Source organism: Camelus dromedarius, chromosome 2, assembly GCF_036321535.1.
Source record: "Camelus dromedarius isolate mCamDro1 chromosome 2, mCamDro1.pat, whole genome shotgun sequence".
Taxonomy (NCBI): Eukaryota; Metazoa; Chordata; class Mammalia; order Artiodactyla; family Camelidae; genus Camelus; species Camelus dromedarius.
The window spans coordinates 11,620,221-11,643,003 of NC_087437.1; the positions used below are offsets into that span (position 1 = coordinate 11,620,221).

General features: G+C 45.1%; 1 protein-coding gene across 5 annotated transcripts in view; it reads right to left on the minus strand.

Annotated features, from left to right (window-relative positions):
- The window catches only part of THRB (thyroid hormone receptor beta), a 382,589-nt gene extending 360,031 nt beyond the window's left edge, over positions 1–22,558 (minus strand). For 2 of the 5 annotated variants that reach the window (XM_064491141.1, XM_064491121.1), the window contains exon 1: positions 21,289–21,408. The gene's annotated coding sequence lies outside the window, so the exon portion shown is untranslated. Of the gene's footprint in view, positions 1–20,842; positions 21,070–21,288; positions 21,558–22,436 lie in introns of those variants that run through there. The other 3 variants (XM_031434127.2, XM_031434053.2, XM_031433951.2) reach the window with 3 other exon arrangements.
- Positions 22,559–22,783: the final 225 nt, after the last annotated feature.

The window sequence follows — 22,783 nt, forward strand, 5'->3', positions numbered from 1 at the left end:
TTCAGTGTTAATTGTTAATGTTAACATGTTAATCTCTCAAGAGAAGGCAGCTACTCCATCCCTGAAGTTTTTTCTCTTCTCCATAAGCTCTTTTTTTCCTCAATGGCCCTTAATATTACCAGAATGGTTCCCAGAATTCTTTCCATCCTTTGGGCTTTTGACCTAACTGAAAGCGTGGGACCCCAAATCACTTCTGTACTTCAGAAAATTACCGAAACCTTCCTAGATTTGAGCAAGGTTATTCTTCTAATGCAGCAGTTTCTCTGCATCTCCTGGGATCTTGGTCAAGACATAGTTTCCAGCTTCAATCTAGACTAACTAAATCAGAAACTCTAGGGATGGGGCCCAGGAACCCGTATTTTAACAAGCTCTCCAGGTGATTATGCTGCAGCTCAAATTTGAGTACCATGGCTGTCCTGGAATTCATGGCCCCAGTAGAGGCTGAGGTACTGCATTGCTTATCAGATCATGCTAAATCGATGATTAATGGTCTCCTAGAATCCAGGCCTCCAACATGTATCTAGTGCCGTGTTGTGGTTTTAAATCCTCCTTCAGGCCAGCTTGATTTGGGCCCGCTGCTCCAGCCCCTCAAGGCCTCTCTAAATCCATACTCTGCTGTTGGGCATGTTGGCTCTGCCCGCCAGCTCTGTGACCTCTGAACATTTGATAAGCATGTCATTCGTGTCTCCATGGTGTCACCCACAACATCCACACAGAGCTGGGGCAGAAGGCCAGAGGTCCTTGGCAGGTCCTCCTCCTCCAGCCTGATCTTAATCCATGAAAACATCCCATGTATATGGCTGCTCAACTCATGAAATTTCCTAACTATTAGCAGCCTGCGTATCTTTACCTTGTCCAAAGGAAACCATGAGACTAGCTTTGCTCTAAAACCATGAATTGTAAAGGTTTAAAAAAAATTCCTTCTGAGCAGAGAAGCTTCGGATATTCTTCTTAAATTTACCTTTTTCCTACTCTTCCTTTTCCCCCAACCGGGACAAAGTGTCTTGGAAGCAGGTCTACCCCAAAACTTTCACATTAAATTCATCACTCTGCTTACACCAGTTTTCTTTGAACTTTACGCTAATAACGTCTTTTCCTGGTATTCCTACTCTTCCCTATAGTCCTCCATGGCAGGCTTTTTTTTTTTTTTAAATAAATATTTTTACAGAATTGGAAATTGAAACTCAGAGAAGTTCAGCAACCTTTCCTAACATCATATCAGCTGGTCCAGTGGAGATGCCCGTATTTATATGCAGATCTGTCCAGGCTCATGCCTTACCTGCTCTGTCATATTAATGCCACTATGGCTGTATAGGCAGGATAATTAAAGAAAATGTTTAGATGATTTCTGAGACCATCTTAAGCCACTGCTGACACCAGAGAATACTCAGTTCCATTACTGATGATCCAAACAGCACATATCACAGCTGCTAGAAAGGTAACGTCCTAAAACATCCACGGGGATTTAGCACTTGGCTCCCTTCGACAAGAATCCTCTAAGGTATGAAGACCCATCTGGCCACTGTTCGTCTCATCCTGAAGGCTACCAGCCCCTACAAAGGGAAGACAGCTGTACAGGGGGCTAGAACATGGAGCCAACACTCGTCTCCTCCCGCTCTCTCTGGCAGGCTTCAAAAAGTCAAGTCCTGGACTTGTCAAAGCAAGTGACTCATCTCTCTGCGGGAAGAATGCCAAAATCAACTATACAGAAGATTTCTTTCTCCACCTCCTTAATTCTTGAGGACCTTATAGTCACTTAATGTAATGTAAGCAATTAGGAACTTCCAGATTGGGTAGACAGTTGAGTAATAATGGAAGGAAACACTACTCAGGTCTTCCCACAGGCAGATTTCAGGGGAGCCCGATCAAACTGACTGAGGACGACTCAGCTTCACTTGATGAAATAAGAAACACAGGCTCTGTTGATCTTCCAACTTCGGTTTTGCACTGCTGCGCCTTCTGTGCCAAATTTGCTATCTTCCTAGCTTGGCAGACCCAGCAGAAGCTTGGCTGTGATCTCCCATCTGCCTTATCTTCTTATATACAATCAACTTCCTTCCTGTTCTCCATGTCAAGGGGCTGGCCAAAGCTTCCTGAGAGGCTGAGTATTGTAACTGAGAAATAAATACCCCACGGAGTCCAAATGATAAATTACACAAATCAGTACAATTCTACCATTTTAAAACATAATAGGGAATATCGTCTTCAATTTTATTTTGAGAACCTAGCATGTTCTTGAAAGAGCTTCACTTGTTTTGATGGTTCGATTTTTAAAGTACTATTAATTATGTATTTATACATCTGAGTCTCAGGACTCGGAAAACCAAAGAGACAAAGTTCCCTGTGTGCTTTGTTTTGTGTGATACCACACTGAACGTGCCAATCTGGAAACACTCTTACATAGTCTCCTTACTCACAAATGATTTTTCTGATTTACTATCGAATAGAAAACGAAAGGGTCTTCAGAACAAGTACAGCATCCCTTTAAAAGCACAGAACTGAAGCCAAAGGCAACATAATGGGACAATGTCTTGAGGATTTAATCTTCCTTAGGTATGGACACAGGATAAGAAAACACATGGCATTCAGGCCATCACTCCTACTTGTTATTCCACAGCAGGTATTACTAATCTATCAGAACATTCTACTGCCAAGCTCAAACACATCAGCCACCAAAGCCTACTTCAGCCGGCACAAAACGATCTGACTTCCAGGCTTGGTGCTAGATCTACTAGAATTTGTAGAATTAATGGCTACTGTTATGATTCAGATTTCTTATGTGGAAAAGAAAAAGATACAGTAATTCAAATACACAATACTTCCAGCAAGGATTCTGTCTTTAATACCTCATTAAAACAAACAAATAAACAAACAAACAAACTCTGTTTTCATGGAACCAAAGACTGCTCTTCTGCAGACCACGCACACTATGTATAACTGACTGTGGGACTGGAAGAACAGGGAAGGGTTTAAGCCTCAGGCACTTACAGATGGGCACAGCACAGATTTGACGGTGCGGATTTGTATCAGTGCATTGGTGCATGTTGAAACATTTATTTTTCTTACTAATTTGAAAAGTGTATATGTGAAATTTGCCCAAAATGCTATAGAGAGAAGAATGACTTAACACAATGAACTGTACTTTTTAATTGAAAGAACATACTTAACATCTATGATAAATCACAAAGGAAAACCACTACATTAGTATGTGGCTTTCTACAGCTAATGTTCTAAAAACAAAATGTTCTATTTGGCATGGACCTCAAGATTTGTAATGTTCTCATTAGTCTTGAGGGCAACAGTGCTACTTTATGCATTTGTAACCATCATGCAATAAGAAGTGAGATCTTTTCCAAGTAAGCAAAAAATTGTTAAAAATACATTTTGACAAATATGAATAACTACAAAGTTGATATTATTCAAATTAATATTTTATTTCTTTAAGTAAAAACACAATTTATGGAAAAAAGCAAGCCACAATACTGAATCACAATTTATTCCATTTAGAAATAAATAAATGAAAGAAATTGTAAAGAGCGACCATTTATAATGTTTCCAATATCCTTTCTCATATTGGTTTCAAATGATATATATTTAATATATTCAGTATATGTTCAAAATATATATGTTCATATACACTCAAATTATATAATTTGAACATATATACATAAGTATATATTCTCAAAGAGTTGTACACTAGCAATGAATTTTGGAACAAAGAAAACAGGATAGTTTTTTTTTTTTAATTTTTTGGTTGGTTAGTTGTTTTTTCTGTTTGCTTTGGTTTTTTTAAAGAGGGGAATCCCCCGATTTTTTTAAGTGAAGGTACTGGGGATTGAACCCAGGACCTCAAGCATGCTAAGCACGCGCTCTCCCACTGAGCTGTACCTGCCCCACCCTCCCCACAATTTTTAAAAATGAGCAAAACTATGTATATTCACACCTGCACCTGAGAGGGAATACTAGTTTTCTCACCTTTTACAGCATGTGAAATTATTTTCAAATCCCCCCCCAGCACAGCAATCTTAAAGAATACGGACATCATCATTTTTTTTTCAACTTTAATAAAGCAAAGCGTCTATAGAGTTGACATACTTACTATAGAAGAAAATAAAGAAAACATTTTCAACTGTTCCTTAAAAGAATATTTGAAATCATGTTTCATGAAATGCTGCTTTAAATAACTCCCTGGCGTCTTTCTAAGGCCCCACTGGGGTGAACAATCATTTCAGCAAAATCGGAGGCAGGGCAGAGGAGGGAAGAAGGTGAGACAGGAGCCAAGAGGACCGAGGCAAGCCCAGGACCAGCTCTGAAGGTTGGCCCCCTATTCTGGAGGGCAAAGGCACTTGCACTGAGGACTCTGTCTGGCAGGATCCTGCCTGCAAGAAAGCACTTCCCTGTGACCTGGCTCATGCTGGCATTAGCACCCTCCTTCACAGGGACCTGGCCTCACCCCCCACACTAGTTCTTTCCCACACGTGGTGAAATCTGACTCCCAAGGTCCTGGCGCCTTGGCCGCACACATGCTTTCCTTCCTTCTGCCTGGTGTTTAATACCTTCAGAAGAGTTAAAGCTACAAACTTCGACAAGAACGCCCTGGAAAGCTCCATGATACACATCTCTTTTAATTTTTCTTTTTTCACTCTCCCTGATTGAAGCTGGCAACCGCTGAAAAAATTCAATGAAAAGTGAAATTGTACTTTTCCAAATCTGCAAAGCTAAATGAGTATTGAAGAAATGTCAATCTTGAAACTCCCAAATACTTTGTTTTTGTAAGTTTGTAGCAGTCACAACTCAGAGGATACAGAAATTTAAAACAGCACTGCCACGCTGGGGATACCCTGTATTTCTCATAGCCTGGGGGTTTCTTTGGGGTTCAAAATGATTATTCCTTTCCAGGTTAGGGACATCCTTCCGTCTGCCTACAGGTGAATTTTCCTGATTTAAAATGAGCTTCTCTTTAAAGGTATCTTTTGCAAGATTTTGAGGCATCTTCTGATAGAGCATTGTTTTTGAAACTGAGTGTAAATTTAAATTCTTAATGTCATTAATGTGTAATTGAGATAATTTTAACATTCGTATATGCTAGTTAGACATTTTACTTGTTCAGGAATCTGAATTAGGGAATATAATCTCACCATCTCAGGGGAGAGTCAAGGGGCATATGTCCAAGGTCTGAGGTTTTATTTTAGTTTAAACACTGACATAGAAAGAGAGAGAGACATGTTCATTTTGGGGGGTTTGCTTGCTTGCTTTTTTTTTTCATCATAACCCCAGCCAGAATTCTATTTTGTTATTATCATGACCCAGCACATACATATAAAGGTGTTGTGCACGTGCGCGTGCATTTTTTTTAATAAAACAAATGTTTCAAAATACTTGATTTACTCTAATACCTTCTATCCTAGTCTTTTTTACTGAAAACTTTTGTTGATTGTGATTCATTATGTTGATTCGAAGCCTGCTAACATGCGGATTACTGAGTTTAAAAAACAAGAAACTTAGATATAATGGGTTAGTCAAGCCCCCAGGGTCCCCCCACTAATGCGGTTACACACTTGGACGGCATGTTTTTACTTAGGGTGAAGTAACAGGTGCCAGTAGGACAAGAGCTCGCCTCCCGCTGAGGTGCGCACGTGAACCCTGGGATCTGGCTGAAATGCAGGTTCTGGTTGAGCAGGGCTGGGACACCAAGATTCTGCCTTTACCACCATTTTGAAGTGGTGTGGATGGGCTGATTGGGGACAGCAAGGTCTGAGAAGTGGGGGTGCAGAGGAGTACGGCTGCGCGGGACACACCACCACCCCACAGCCATGTGGCCACGACCAGGTGTAACCGCTCCCCGGGTGGGGCCCACCCAGGCAGTCCCACCCTGCAGCACACTCACTGCAGCAAAGAAGTCCTTACGCCTTCAACATCCTCTCCTCTGTGATCTGTACTCTGCTTTCTTTCTCAACAACCAACTCTCAGCCAAGAAAGCTGGGGGAGGGGGGTGCCAAGGCAACCCTGTTTGTGATGGCCTGGAAACCCCTTGGGGGGATGACCTAAACATGTGCACCACGACTTAGTCTCAACAAAGCACGAACAGCAAATGTGATGTCGGCAAAGCAGAGTGTGAAAGATTTATTACCGTTTCGTTTCAGGCACTTGTTAAACTGTGAAACCTGCTTGTCGAGGTGGACTGCACTCGTAACATACTTCTGAATGTGACCGGGGTAAATCCTGTAGTTCAAAGCGTGATTTCATAACTCTAAATCGTAGCGTTTGAATTCCCACACTAGGAAATATTGAGCAGGAATTAGAACTGTTCCTGGTACAATACTGGCTTTCTGTACTTCCAGCCTCCAGAATTTGGAGTGTATGTGTTCTGATAAAATGAAAATAGTCTTAGTTTTGGTGAGGCTGTCTTTTGTGTAATCATTTTGTGTACCTCTCTGGAGGGACAAGGCAGTGTGCTCACCACGGCACCCAAGCACGTATCTGGCACGTATTTGGTGCTGGAGAAATGTTTGATAAAAGAATGAATGTATGAACATAACTTTCAAAAATGTTATATCTCACTTTATTAGCTGATTTGCCGTTATAGTATTTGCTTTATTATACTGAGCAGGTGGCTTTAAAAGGGAAACAGGAATGAAAATTTGGCATCTTCCAAACTGCAGCTGTTGACAATGCGGGTGGGGAGAACACGGAGGAAGGGAGGGAAAAGACAGACAGACCGGCCAGGGCAACGAACGTTGATTTCCGGCTGGAGGAGGGCATGGGCCGGTGGAAGAGATGGTGGTATCAGAATCAATCTCCCAGAATTGGGAATGTCTCTCCCCACCCCCCATGAAAAGCAGGATCATAGTGAAGGGTAATGATCACTGATGTGGAGCTTGGGGGAGGGAAGGAGTAAGAGCTGGAACTGAGGTCTAAGAAAGTCATTTTCAATGGTGACAATTGCACCTCTCAGGGGACACTCGGCAACAACGTCTGGAGACATTTTTAATTGTCATAATTCAGGGGTGGAGTGCTAATGACTTCCAGTGGGTATAGGGTGGGGGTACTGCTAAACATTCTACAGTGCACAGGGCAGAACCCCCCCAACAAAGAATTATTTGTCCCAAAGGTCAATAGCGCCTAGGTTGAGAAACCATGCTCCAGGGAGACCAAAAAAAAAAAAAAAAAAAAAAAGGCATGGTAGAGACAAGAGCAGAAGCTCTTAGGAAAGAAGAGAATGCACTCACCAGGACCACCAGGCTATTCCTGGTGACCAGCAAGACCTCAGAGAGGACAGCAGTGAGGAGAGAGATGAGGCTGGGGCAGGGTCGGGGAGGGAATCTGGCTGTGCCTTCTGCCTCACTGGATCCCTCTCTGGTCAATCCTGAACCAACTGCTGGTGGTGTCAGCTCCACTGCTCCAGCTAAAGGCAGTCTGTGCCTCATGAGAAGCAAACAGAACTCTGAGAGAGGCCAGTGGTCTTTGGGTGGAAATGGGGGTCACAGGCTGCCCTCCAGGGTAATATGCCACTGACAAGAAAGGCTTACGTGTAGCAAATGCTGCTGGTGCCCTGATCCCAACCCCACGGGCACCATTTTAGTGCCCATCAGCTTATCTCCCGACTGCCAAAAACTACATTCCTTTGCCTGGAGATGTGCTCTTGGCTACCCAAGTGGTAGTCCTGAAATGCCAGGAAATCAGTCGCCTTCGTATGCAGTCCTCGACCATTGCCTGACAGGTTTTGGTGAGTAAGTACACACTCCCTTGCCTCTTGGGTGGGGAACAATGAGACATGTGTTCCACACCGTCTCCCAGAGCTCCCCGGCGGGATCGAGCTCCAGGCGCTCACACTGGTAACTGGTCTGGTAACACCTCTCACCCCTGTTCTGGCTTCTTCCCCACTCTCCTATGGGTGTTTTCTTTACCTTCCACCCAAATAACTTGCACTTGAATTCTCATCTCAGGGTGTGCTTCTGGGGAACCCAAACTCTAGCGGCGAGTCTTCTGAAGGAATCCTGGGCTGGCAGCCGCTTGGTCCCAGTTTCCTCTGATGTGAGAACTCTCTGGGTCCTTAGGAGCCCTCTCTTAGAGGGGCGGGTCTTCCCACCCCCAGGTCCTGAGCACAGAATCATTGGGCTCCTCGCCCCACTCATTTCAGCCCATCAGAAACACAGCTTTGGGCACGGTCCCCTCTCTCCCGTTGAGGAATAGACAGACCCACACCTTTCGCTCAAGGCTGGCAGACAACGCGAGCACAGTCCCTCTCAGTCTCAAGCGACCCTGAAGTCAGACTTCTGCAAGAACTCAAATAAGTAACACGTGACTCCGAGAAGCGGGTCTCACTCTAGGGCTGGGAGGAGGCAGAGATGAAAAGAACGGCTCCCGTGGCTCAAATGAACTTTAAAGAATTACCAGTGGGGATTTTAAACCACAGAGGAGCAAAATGCAACAGCTCTTTCACAACCCTGCCAGACAAAGAAGAGAAGGGGACTGTGAACCCCCTCGGGGAGATGTTAAGTCACTCATCTTCCCTGTCATGGGACTTCTGGGATGCTAAAGACCTCCAGAAGAAGCTAGGAGCTTGAGGAGCTCCCCACGCCAGCAGAAGGCCGGCAGACAGCGATGCTGCGGGCACTTCCTGACAGCCTCCCGATGTGGCCCTGCTGGAGCCCGAAGCCATTGCCTGGGAATGTCCCGCTGTCACACAGGCTGGGAATCAGGCACCAAGCTTCCGGGCCCGTGCACAGTAAGCCATTCTTTAAGGATGCTTCTTTCCAAATCCTCAGAAGCCACTCTTCCTGGGTTGTGGATGCTTGCTCGCTTTCATCTTCGCAGAGAACGTCCACTTTGGGGTCCTGATTTCTTGCCAACTTAGGTGAGACGATGGGAAGATCTTCTATCTCGGTGCTCATGCGTGGAGAGCTACCTTTTTTTTCCCCCCCTTTAAGGGAAAAGAACAGCAGAGCTTTTCTGCAGGACAACCTATTCCCTTATTTATAATGCAGGACAACAGCGCCTTGTAAGTGTATATTCTGGTTCATCTGAGGACACACGGTTGTTCATTTTAAAATTAGATTCATCCTAATTATACGAAAACAGCCTGCGTGCGGTTGGTCAAAACAGCAGGGAAGCATTACTCAGCACCTACCTGCCAGGGCTGCCTTCTAGACTCCACTGAGCTTGTTCAACACACAGCCCCTGCCCTCTTGGAACTTCAAATCCAGCAAAGAAATAGCCATCTCACTGGCCAATATGAGGTTTGGACAGTGACCAGTGAAGAAATGCATGCAGTAAGGGACTAAACTTGTAATATTCCCTTTGGACGCAGGGGTGAGGGAGGTGTCATTAAAGTGGCATGTTTCAGCAGAGCAGAACCAGAGATAATGTGGATCTCAATCCTAATTAATCAGGGCTTGGGGAGCCTCTTGAATAGGAAGCTGGGTTGAAATAGAGGCATTGAAAAATTATGCATTGGACGTTAAGGGGCAGAAGTTTGATCATCGACAGTCAAAAAGCATCAGAGCGAGAGAGGCAAGTAGATGCTATGAAACAAGGAAGTAAGCTCCAACGTCACATCCAGTCCAAGTGGGAGAGCCAACTCTGTGTTCGAGAGGCTGGAGTCCTGGGCAGGTAACCGAACATCTATTCTTCTTACATTCCGCAAACACTGAGGTTTGCGAAGTTCAACGACTGACCATGGAACATATCTCTTGAGGCTGAAAAGGGCTAGGACATCTATAAAGAGGAGACTGCTACCAATCAACACATTGTAACAATGTTAAACTGCAAAAAAGAATAACTAATGATGCATAATAATCACAGAAATTCACAGGGTGACTTCCCAGATCTCTCTGATTTCCAGTCTTTCGGACAACAGAGCTCTGTACTTCCGAGGTGCAAGTTTCCTTAACACAATCAATTTTACAACTTTTGTAATAGTAAGATGAGAATAAAATTGTTTCCCATGTCTTGGGCATTCACCAGGTGCTACAGACTGGCTAAGCAGTTTATTACCATGATCCCATTTAATCTCCTCCACGATGCTGTGAAGTAAGGACCAATATTATTTTTGTTGCACAGATAGGGTGACTGAAGTTCAAAGCAGTTAAGTAACTTGCCAGAGAGACCAAAAGCTAGAAGCGGGCAAAGCCTGGCATCCAACTCAATGCCAGTAGGATGTCCCCCACCTCTCCTGTAACTCCTGAACTCTCTCCAACACTCTAGCTCTCAACCAATCCAGGACCCAGGATCCCCAGTTTTCACCCTCCCTACAACACACATAATCTTTAGAGGAAAGTGTCTCTCCTTCCTGCTCCATGACAGAACTTTAATATAGGATTTGACTGGTGGCCACGCTGCAAGCTACCCTGAGCCCCAGGAAGCCCAGTGATGGGCCAGTAACAAGCTGGGGATTCCTGAGAGAATTACTCCCTTATGATAGAATATCAAGAATTAGCGGGATTCTAGAGGGGGAGGGTATATAGCTCAGTGGTAGAGTGTGTGCTTAGCATGCACGAGGTCCTGGGTTCAATCCCCAGCACTTCCATTAAAAAAAATAAATAAATAAAATTAATTACCTACACACCCAACCCCCCCCAAAAAAAGAGTTAATCTGGATTCTGTACACGAGAGGCCCTTATCAGGATTAACTTCTTCATATCTCAAATTTTAATTTTCAAAAATATTGCAAAATATTTTACAAAAGTAGACTGGTGGCGTCAAAGCCCTCCCTGGGGTAATATAAAGGCAAACAATTCTTTCTTTTCCTTTGACATGTCCTCAACATGATACGTCTTATCACTGGTGGGTCTTATTTCTTAATAATCCAAAACACACTAGCACTTTGCATTTCCTTATTTCTTAGAATAAGACATTTTTAATAATAATTAAATGGTAAGTTTTCCAAAAGGTAAAATACACAAGGTTAGAGGGAAAGAGCTCCTTCGTTCTTTCACTGACCTCGCTTTTATTATTCGTGCCCCTCTTCCATTTCCTTCACCAGAGGCACTTCAACGAACTGGCTCAATATTTGATAAAGTGTGTTTATAACTGGCGAAGAAAACAAACATCCTTTTTGACTAAAAAAATAGGGTTCTCTCTTGTAGTAAGGAATGATAAGTAGAATAAATACTAGGAAAATTGCTATTTTTAGGCAAGATATTTCATAATGAGGCATTTATTTAAATGGGCTAAGCTCTGTAAGATGATTCCGGGAAAATGGCTTCAGTATCTCCGTCAACACACCAAGAATCAGCTCTGGCCTCTGCCTCCTGATATCTCTACTTTCAATTTGAGTTTCCTTTAAAAAAAGAAATAGTAGCACATTCATGTCGCAGCAGTAATACCAGGCTTGATCAGCCAGCTCGCCGTACTACGAACATACGAACCACCCAGATCTATCAGGGAAGTCAAAATGATGGTCAAGGACTGGAAGGACAGGTCAGGTCTAGCTGGCTCAAAGAGGTCCCCAAACGAGTGAGCAGGAAGTGAGGAACCAGAATTAGGTCAGAGAGGAGGATGGTCTTGCACCAAAATCCAAAAAAAACCCGTGACTACCAAGACGTCTCCATCACTTGGAATGCCTTCGAAAGTACCCAGACAGTGATGTGAGGCGACCCTTACCAGAAATGAAAAACAGAACTGAAAAACAACAGGGTGGCAAAGACGGCTCACTGATCACCACGTACTCTGGCTCCCCTTCCACAGTATGGAGTCATCACAGGAAAGCAGCTGTGAGGCGGGGACCTGCTCTCTCTCTTTCTTTCTCAGGGGTCTGATACAGTGAAGACGTGACCTTGGATGCCCTGAGTTGGAGACGGAGGAGCCCAAGACCAAAGCAATGGGGACTCCTTTAATCCACCCAGAGCAGAGCCGCCAATTAATCAGGAAGAGCAAATTTCAACTTCCCGTGGGTGAAAGATAAACTCCTATTTTTCTCAGCCACTTTGTATTTTTTTTAATTTCCTTTCAAAGTGTAGATAGTGTTTTCCTAAGCAGTACGTGTGGCAAGAAAAAATTTGTCTCCATCACTTGAAATGACGTATATCATTTATTTTTGCATTGAATTGGATAGAATCATAGTTTTTAAGGCTAAAGTCGTATTGCCTAATGATAGTGGCTACTGGCCACTAATGGCTCATTGAGCCCTTGAAAGGTGGCTAGTTGAAACTGAGATGTGCTGCAAGTGTAAAATACACACCAGATACTGAAGATTTCATACAAAAAGTAAAATATCTCATTCTTATATTGATTATATGTTAATAATTTTTGGATGTATTAGGTGAAATAAAATATACTATTGAAATTAAACTCACTGGTTGCTTTTTACTTATTTATAACATGGCTACTAGAAAATTTTAAACTGCACGTGTGGCTCACATTATATTTCTACTGGACTCTGGCTGGGCCAGCAGGTGTTAGAAAGCTCCAACCCACCTTGTGTTTTCATAAATAAAGTTTTATTGGTACACAGCCATGACTATTTACATATTATCTATTGCTGCTTTTGTACTACAGGGCTGTGTTAAGTAGCCCTGAAAAGCTGAAAATATTTATTATATGGCCTATTATAGAAAATGTTTGCCAATGCCTGGGCTAAAGATAACTTTGAAATTACCAAATTTATTTACTCTCACGGTTTCATGACTAAGGAAATTAAAGTTCAGATAAGTCAAGACTTGTTCAAAATATTTTTATTTTTTATCAGGTGATATTTCCATAATGGCACTATCATTCACTCATTCATTCAGACTCTCCACCCATTCGAATTTTGATCATTAAAGAAACAAAATCCCTATCATTTAGAAAATCAACACTTAATAGCACAGAAATCCTTGAGTAACTGTCAGCTACGAATAGGCTGTGAGATAGTTTTTAAATTAAGCTTCATTTGAAAACACTTCAAAGAGAACCTATCATGTAATCTGCTTTCAAATTAAACTTGAAGTTCCCCTAAATGTAGAGCCAGCTTGCTAAAAATATGCATTATTGAAATTAAATTTTAAAAAATTTTGCCACATCTTGCAGAAAGTGAAATCTGTTCCCAAAGACTTCACGGCAACATGTAACTGCCTCAGTGCCAGCAGCTCTCATCTCTCGGCATATTATTCTAGAATCTCTATCTGGGTTCATCACCTCCAGTCTCTGCCTCACTCAAGACCTATCCCTTAGGATGTGCTGAACATCCCTTAGTCTCTTCATGCTGTCAAGATAAAGTCCATCTTCCTTTTTTGGCCAGGCCAGTCTTCACCATGTGGCTCCCACCTGCTCCAACGACCTATTTATTGTCTTTTGCACATCAGACTAGGCTCCCTGCAATTTCCCAAATGCTTCATGCTTTTACCCCACTTCATACGCTCGTATAGGGTGTTCTCACTACCTAGAACCCTCCCTGCCCTGGACCATGGGTCCCCATTGTACTTACTCCATCACAGAGCTTACCAATATTGTAACTGATTGTAATTGTTGAAGTGTGAATTCTGCCACCACTACAGATAGCTAATATTTAGGAACACTTATTTGCAGGTCAAGTGCTACATTATTTCCTTTAATCTTCACACATTATAGATGAGGAAACAGCACCTGCAACGAAGCCAGGTGAAGCCGAGATCTGAAACCACACATTCGCGCTCTGCAGCCCTAGCTCTTAACTCTACACCAGCGGTTTCCAGTGGGGGTGATCTGGCCTCCTCTGAGACATCCAGTAATATATGGAGACACTTCTGATTGCTGCAACTGGGGTGTGGAGGGGAACTACTGGTACATAGTGGGCAGAGGCCAGGTATGCTGCTAAACATCCTACAAGACACAGGATCCGGCAAAGCAGCATCCGGCCCCAAATGTCAATAGTTCACAGGCTGAGAAACACTGCTCTAAACTAAAGTAACTCCTGTAGGTTGACCTAGGAGACCGAGCATCTCTACAGCAAGAATTCTTAAATGTTCACCATGGTGAACCTACCATAGAGCCTGGCACCCAGCAGGTGCCCAAGGCATATATGATGGGTGGGTGGATGGATGGATGAATGAATGGATGGATGGATGGATGGATGAATGGATGGGTGAGTGGATGGATGGATGAATAGATGAGTGGAGGGATGGACAGATCCCAGGAGAAAAGAAAACAAGTTTACTTATTTTATGGCTTAGTTTTTATGGCAACATCAATAAAGATAGATCTGAACACATTCTTAAATAGCAGTAAAGGAATATGCATGTAGAGTACATTCCAGATGATGCTGTCAGCTGAGTAATACCTGCCTGTATGACTCTATAGTGTGAGATCAAATTAATAAGCCAAAATGCCTGGGGTTACTTTTTTTTTTCAAGAGTCCCTGACAACTACTCCACTACAGTATAAATTCATATGTCCATCATCCACATAGGCCACAATTTAAATTGTTTTTAAAAAGATTTCCTGTATAAGGTTCCCCAGGTTTAAAAAAAACAATAAATAATAATAAAGACAAATAATACAAGAATATACAAGCTTATGCTTTCTTCTGTTGTAACTACAACTCAGATACAAACATATTCTAGACTTCCAGATGCTGGCAGTGGAGTAGAAATTACAACGAAGCTTAAGTGAAACTGAAAAAAGGAAACAAAAATGTATATGGAAGAAATAAACCATTCTCTGGTGTATGCAAATTAATATACCTAAATATCAGAAGTGAAGTCAAGAAAAGGTGTATTTTATGATTGTAACATTTTTAAGGTAATGGCAATTTAGTGTGATTTTTTTACATCATTGCACACTTCAGCAATGGTAGCATGAATCCAAACAGCTGAAAGATTGCCTATGGAAGATAGATTTTTTTAAAGTGGAATGGTATGAACTATTCCTCACAACCTTTTGCACTGAACAGTAGCCATTTGTGGTTTTAGACACACACACAACAACCAAAGAATATGATGATCAAGTAAGTTTTGGAAACTGCCCTCCTACTTGGAGATTCATAGCACACAGAAGCATAAAAGTAGGCTCTGAAGATGCTGGCATTAAGTTGTTAAACTCAGGATTTCCCATACAGTAGCATAAGTAAAAACTAAAATAAGATGAGGACCTGCCAAAACACTCAGGACTATGGAGAAGGACTGAAAGTGATGACAGGACTTGCAGCTTGGGACATCGGCGTGGCTGTGGCATTTCTCACCATGGGAACCACAGCTGAAGCCAGAGACAAGCAGTGCCTTCTCCCCTGTATGTGAGAACATGACACACACTTGTCACAGAGGCAGGCTCTGCGTGTGTGGACATGCAAGTTAAGGAGACATTTATTCACATGGGAGGGGAATAAGAAAAAGTGGACCCAAACCCAGGAATGTCATGATCGCTCACACCAACCATGATTTTTTGAGCACCTACTCTGTACAAACCGTTGCTGACATCTGGAGAAACAGTCTTGAGAGAATCAGAAGAGGGAAAATTATGTCTGAATCATCTTGAGAACCACTGACCAACCTGTGTCACAGAGTCAGAACCCTCAGAGGCCCCCTCAATGCCGTGATCGTACACCATGCCACGAAAACCACGGCTCTCTCCTCCACCCTCCTCATCGTAAACATTGCTGAACCTCCAGTCACACGACCCTATTTCCCCAGTTGAAGGAGACACACCCACTGTCAGTCAGCGCTCCTCTGTCCAAGCTTTTGCTTTCATCAGCTTATTACTCATGACTTCCCAAATAAACCCCTAAACTCTTGTCACAGAAGAGAAGCCATGGTCCTTAAAAGCTCTTTTTTTTTTTTTTTTAATTTGGAAGTTGAATGAGTTACTTAGTTCAGATTAATCCTTTCCTAATTGTTGGGGGCAGGGTAGAGTGCATACTTAGCGTACACGAGGTCCTGCACTCAATCCCCTGTACTTCCTCTAAAAATAAATAAATAGACTTAGTTACCTCCCCTACTAAAAATAAAATATTTGCTCTAATTGTTACATGTGCCCAATCTACAATCTACTCTCAACACACACACACGTGCATACACATCTATGCTATTATACATATTATTATACTGTTATATACACATTTCATACATACACACATTATTATATATTATGTATATATAATATATAATATTATGTATATTGTATATATACGTGTGTATGTTTATGTTAGAGTGTCTGACTGTCATGATGGAAAGGCTACAACACGCTTTCTGGAACAGAAGCCAGGTCCCTGGGTCCTAATTCCAGGCTCTCCTGACTTGCCATTTTGGAAAAGATACTTAAGTTCACAGCAGAGCTCAGTTTCTCACTCAGTAAAAATAGTGCTGCCCAAGGAGAGCTGCCAGTACATAAAGTCTCCCAAGTCCCTTGAAATTAGGACAGTAAGGACCACACGGTAGCAGCGTTAAACATGGATCGCTAGTCTAGCGGTCAGCTGGCCCGGTTCCCGAGAGGAGAATATGGAAATCTATGACTCGTGACTCAGTGATTTGGATATTCTCCGTCCTCCCCACTTGCTTAAATGCCACCATTGACTAACACGTTGGGAACTTAAGGCGGAGAGCGAATATCCTTCATCAGAGACTCGCCGGCCTACACATATTCAACCCCGCAGCATGCAGGTCCCAAGAGAATCCTGGGTGAATCCTACTGCGATTTACACTGATACACGTGGGCGACAAGCAGCACAGAACAATCACCTCCTCAGATCAAAAGAACTTTGTGTCATCTAGGGGGCAACATGGGGGGCCCCAGGAGGCACGGCCATTCCATCACCGTGCAGACTATTTCAGAATCCTTTTGCATTAATAAAGGCATATTGTCTCAGAGGTCACTAGGCTACATGCTGAGATGCAAAACAACTAGCAAAGCCAGCACAGAGTACGTACACACATTTTTGTAGACTGAAGGAGGAATCAAATCAAGGGATCAAAATGACTTGAAATCCAGCACGGAGTTAACCTGCCATCTATTGCTTAACTAGCTCGCACACTAGAACAAGCCCTTCTGGCAAAATGTTCAGCCGTGTTGTGTACATGTAATCCAGGAAGCAAACATTTACTGTGGGCAAAACTAAGTCAGAAGATGACACTTAATGCAGTATCAGAAAAGAAAGAGATGCACCTCCCTTCTCCTCCTCCCATTCACTCTTCCAAGGAGCACTCCCCTGTGCCCAGGTGTCAAGGTCTTTGCTAGGTGCTAGGAGTCCAGGATGAACAAAGCCACGGCCCATCATCACGGTTTAGAGGGGAAGACAGAAACGAAACCAAAACAGACAAACAAACTGCCCTGCAGGGTGATCACTACACAGTCTAAAGCACAAAGCATTGAGGCCACCGGTTCAGAGAGGTTGAAGGCCATGAGGTCATTTTCAAGTACCTGGCTGTCCTCGGTCCTCTCCAACTGCTCCAGTTCAAAGCTTGGCTGAGACACTGGATATTTGAGAAAGTCAGCCTACAGAACATGTTAACCATTCATTCCTCTAGGTTTGCTGAGCTCTATTTCTGCCCTGGGGACAGCGTCCAGAATCTCCACCGCTGGGCCGTGGTAGCTCAGGCCCTAAAGGTAAAGTCCCACTGGGTGACTTTCCATTATTATGCCTTCTGCCTTTTTCTTCCTCAAGGTTTGATAACACTTGACCATATAAAGAACTTTACTTCGTTTTCTGTAGAAATGAAGTTCAAGTATTGGCCATTATATGATTTGACATTTCATAGGAGTTTATACTAGTTGCCAGGCACCATTGCAAGCTCTCTACAAATGTTACCTGATTTATCCTACAACTTCAATGCACACCTGCCACCTCCAGTCCCCCTTTTTTTCTGTTAACTTGGCTACTGAGAAGCTCAGAGCTAAATTAGATCCTGAAAAGCAATAAGCACTTATGATTTCAGTTAAATTATCTTTACTCCTCCATAAGATTTTAGTCTTTCTTCCTTTCCCATTTTTACCAGTCTCATCATTTTGTGTGATTTTTCCTATGCATTTAACTGAGACACATTTCTGGAAGTCAATACTCTCTAAACAAAACCAAATTACCACAATCATCAATTGTAATTTCCTTTTCATCTCAATTGCCAAAAGCAATTCCATGAATAGCTAATTTGAATATGACCCCTGGTGTATTCTCACCCCGGTCACTTGAAAACTCAGACAGTGCAGTATTTCCCACAAGCCTCTGGTTCAGAATCTGTTTATAAATGTGCAGGAAGGGAAAAGGGGAGTGGTTGAATGACTTAAGTTACACATGGGGTAACCACCAGCTTATTTCCTAAGCTACTACCAAGGGATATTTCTATCTTGCATCGGGTCCCCACAGTTTCATCTTGCTCCTTCCCCAACGGCCACTTCTGTTGACCAGCTATACTACCCCACGCCCTTGGTCCCCTCAGGGCTGCCAAGGCCAGAGGCACTGCCAGAACCTGCTGAGTGAGAAGGCATTGCTGTCATCCAGTGATGTCTGTTGCCTGGAATTTCACTCTCAGCACTGACAATGCCTCTGGAACTCACAAAGATTCTGCTGAAACCCAGAGAGTTGAAGGTCAATGTCTTTAGGGATTCAAGGTAAATCAAGGTAACACGTAAGACAAACAGTTGCTGAGGCTTTCCATGTACTCAAGGCAAATGTCCCCAGGAAGAAGTTGCAGAATAACTCTGCACTGTCACTACATAAAATGGGACTAGCTTTCATGTTAAAAAAAAAAAAAAAGGAGAGAGAGATAACAAGTGAACCATATATACATGGCACACACACACCTACACACAGGCGCAGATCTTGGCAATCCCAGTGGGTACCCACTTAGTTGTATAGTCAGGTATTTTTGGAAACACAATGTTCGGGCACAACTATTCATTTATTCAACAAATATTTATCCAGCACCTACTGTGTGCCAAGCACTGTTCAGGATGCTAGACAATCAAGAGTGAACAAGGCAGTCAAGACTCTTTCTCACGGGCTCTGTATCCTAGACAGGGGAGACAGGTACTTAAGAAGCCATCAATTGAAATGAACAATTCAGATTGCAAGTAAGATCAAGGAAGGGGGAAACAAGGAAATGGAAAACGATGTGATGGTTCTGAGAGGGAATGAGAGACTGCCTTTGCTCAAAAGGTCAGGGAAGCGCTTTTTAAAAGGTAACACATAATCTTACAATAAAATGACAAAAAGGAGCTCAAGAAATCAATCACTTTTACTCTGATTTCCACCAAAAAGATAAGCTTACTAAAAAAAGAAATGTGCAATCCCATTTCTGGTTCCACATACCCCAAGCTTCAAACAACTGCAAAAATCCCAGACAAGGAAAGGGACCCACAATTTTCTCTGCTATTAAGAAAATTTTAAGAAACTGCCTTCCCCCAAAGATGGTACATTAAAAGGAAGTTGTCTTAATTCTTCTCAATAGTAGAATTTGCTACACAGCATTTAAAGGGGGGGAAATGGAACATTTATTTCTCTTTCAAAGTCAGTTATAAAACAATATGTCGATGTCGATAAAATTATGCCTTTGCATTGTAATGCCAACAGGAATTGCTTCATTAAAGAAATAGTCTGTGGCTATATTCAGTAGCATTTACTTGCACTTGCTGAGAGAGAAAGGCAAATCATATGTACTAGCTGATGATACCACTTCCAATATATAAGAAAACTTCGAAATTCTTTAAAAACGAGATTCTCATAGTATCTGTTTAACGTGCACAAATATTAAGTGGCTGTTCACCAATGCCTTCTCCTCTCATACTCCAGACAAATCACTTAGTATTGAATTTCTGTTAGAGTCAATTAAAACACTTAGCCAACTGGCATGAAAACTCCTGAAAACACCCCTTGATCAAAATAACTTTCATCAAAACACTTTTTTCTTTAAGGTTTCCTAGCCCCTATCTTGTTTCAGAATAAGAGAGTTTAACAGAAGTCAATGAGAAGGCAGAGTAGTCACCATGAATATTCAGAATGAATCATGGGATATTTTGACTAGAATGTAATTTATATTACCTTGTAATCTATTGCGTGCTATATATTATTGCAATGTAAATAAGCATAGTAAACTAAAAGAAGGCCAAATAATATAAAGATGTTGCCCCAAAGGTTTACGTTTATCAGTATTAGAAGTTGCTGTTTTCTGTTATTAATAACACTGTCCAAGGAATGCTTAATTTTTTGAACCTTATAACAGGTCTTTAAAACTGACTAGCACCAGTAACACGCTAAGAGAAAGACTTCGTTTCATTTATTTACTGATTAAACTTAGTGTTCGAATCATCACAAATTCTAAATGTGTGCTGAGAGGGGGAGGGTGGAGAGTCTGAGCTCCTCTGTTCAGGTAAACTCTTTTTCTTTGACTTGCTTTACGAATTGTTATGCTTCGAGACCCTTCCTTTAAAATTTCCAATTTGGGGAAAATTGTACATTTAACTTTCAATAAATTAAAAAAACCTCACCCACTCCCATTAAAACAGATCAGAAGGCTTAAGAGTCAGCACTAATAACGACCTACAATGGTCACTGGGAAATCCTCCTGCAAAATGACAACTGCAGCTGAGAAGGACCAAATCCACCGGGAGCAAAAACTCCCCTCAGTGAGTCCTGCTCCGAGGGGTGGCGGGGGTGAGATGCGGAGCGCCCAGCTGGCACAACTCCTGGGATCAGAACCAACTCGAGTCGGCCCAGGGGAAGATGCTGCGTCAAGAGAAGCGAAGCAAGAAGCGCGACCCGGAGGCGAGCGAAACCGCCACCGATGCCCCGAGGAGGCGGGGAGAAGCCGAGTCGCCAGGCACTGGCGACGGCGCACGCAACACGCAGGATTATTCTCCTCTCCCAGCGCGGAGTTCCGGGGCAGGAGAACAGGGGGATGAGGGGCCCACAGTCCCTTTAAACCGCCTCCCCCCACCCGCCCCAGCCCCAGTGCCTGCCAACCTTTTCCGAACCCTCGTGTCACAGAACTTCCTCATCATGGAAACTTCCACTCGGTTCGGCGCTGAGGATGCCAAACTCCATTTCACAAGGAGGCTGTCAATAGCCTGGCTCTGGGTTTGAGGCACACGGCCGCCCCAGCCACCCGGCTCTACCGCTGCCCACGCCGTGGCTCCCCGAGCGGTGTCCGAGCGGAGAGGAGGGCACCTCCTCTCAGAGCTGGGGCGCGAGCCCCGGGAGGCAGGTACTCTGGCGGCTGACACCCCACCCACCCAGCCACCCACCCACGCTCGCCCGCCCGCCCGCGCGCGCGCCCGCCCGGCGTCGCCGCTCGCACCCCTCGGGGTTCCCGCGACATCCTGTCGCCCTCCCGCCCACCCTCTGGACTCCGGGGACTCTCGCCCCCTCCCCCCGCACCCCCGCCTCCGCGCCGTCCTTCGCCAAATTACCGGTGCCCTCGAGCCGGCCGGGTCGGGCGCCCCTGCCCGGGGAAGGCAGCCTGCGGGCGCTGCCCGAGCCCGGGAGCAGAAGGTCTCCTTCGCCAGCGCACTCACATTATTCATGCAAAGTTAATCCCCGCCGCGTCACGGCCGCCCGCCCGAGGATGTGCGCCTTCCTTGGCCAAGCCCCGCAGTCTCCACCCTCCTCCGCCCCCTCCTCCCGGCGGCGGGGTCCAGGGGAGCGCCGGCGACGGGACGTCGCGCGAGTCCTGCAAAATGTCAACTCCCCGGGCGAAGAGAGGCGGCCGCAGCCAGGGCCGCACCGGCCCGCCGGGGCCGCTGCACTTTTATAGGCGCAGGAAGCGAGCGCGGCCCGGGCACCCGAGTCCCCGCCTCTCGGGCCCGCGCGCCCGGCCCGGCCCGCCCCGGCCCGCTCCCGGGCGCTGCCTTCCCCCGGCCCCGGCGCCCGCGCCGCGGCGCGTCTGCCAGCCGGTGACCTGGTTTCCCCTTCGGCCCGCCAGGCGGTCCGACTCGCGCGGCGGCGGCCAGGAGCAGGCCAGCCGGGCTCCGCCAGGGGCGCCGTGAGGAAATGGCCTCCCGGCCGCGCGCCCCGCCGCCGCTGCCCCGGCCGCCCGCCGGCCCCGACGCCCCAGCCCGGCTCCCACCCGGCGCTCGGACGCGCCCGCGGCTGCGAGCCCGCGCCCCCTACCCCGCGCGCCCCACCTCCCCCCCGCGCCGGCCAGCTCGCCGCCTCCGCACCTGCCGCCCCAGGTGCGGGAGCTCCCCCTCGTCCCCGTCCCAGCTGTGCCCTCCACCCAGGGAGTGGAGGTGTCGCGGCGGTTTTGGTGGCCGCGCGTCCACCCACCCGGCTGTGTGCGCACGGAGGTTCGGGCGCGGGCGTCATTCCTCTAGTAGGCAAAGAGGGAGGAATGGGGGACGAGGGACAGGGGGCTGGGGAGGAGGTGACTTCCAGAAGCACGGGCTTCTCTTCGCCCGCGCCGCCGCTCTCCTCCCTCCTTCTCCGAATCACTTGTGGCGCGTGTCGGGCCGACGCGGCACTCTGGCTCCTCTTGGGGCCTCGCACCCGCCGGTTGTCCGGCGTTGCCAACTATCGCCACCCCACCCCCCACCCCCTGGAATGGAAATTTGGAAAATACCTGGCGTAGGCTGAAGGGAAATACACCACCACACCACCCTGCACATCCTGGGAGGTGTGCGCAGGGTGGAGACCCTCCACAGGTTGCAGAAGGGCCGCTCTATTAATTTGTCTCTGCCCTGGATTTGTACAGCGAAAACCCGGAAGACAAAAATAATTTATACTCCTGAGAAGTTCTGCCCCAGGCAAACATGAACTTCTAAAATCCCTCTCCCACCGCCCCACCCCCGCTCCAGTCCTGAATGCCAAGGGTTCAGGCTGGAGAAAAGGAAGCAGGCTGTCGCGTTCTGGGCTAGAAGCATGCGTGTGAAAATACTGGATACCCAGAAAACTAAAATGTAGTCCGCA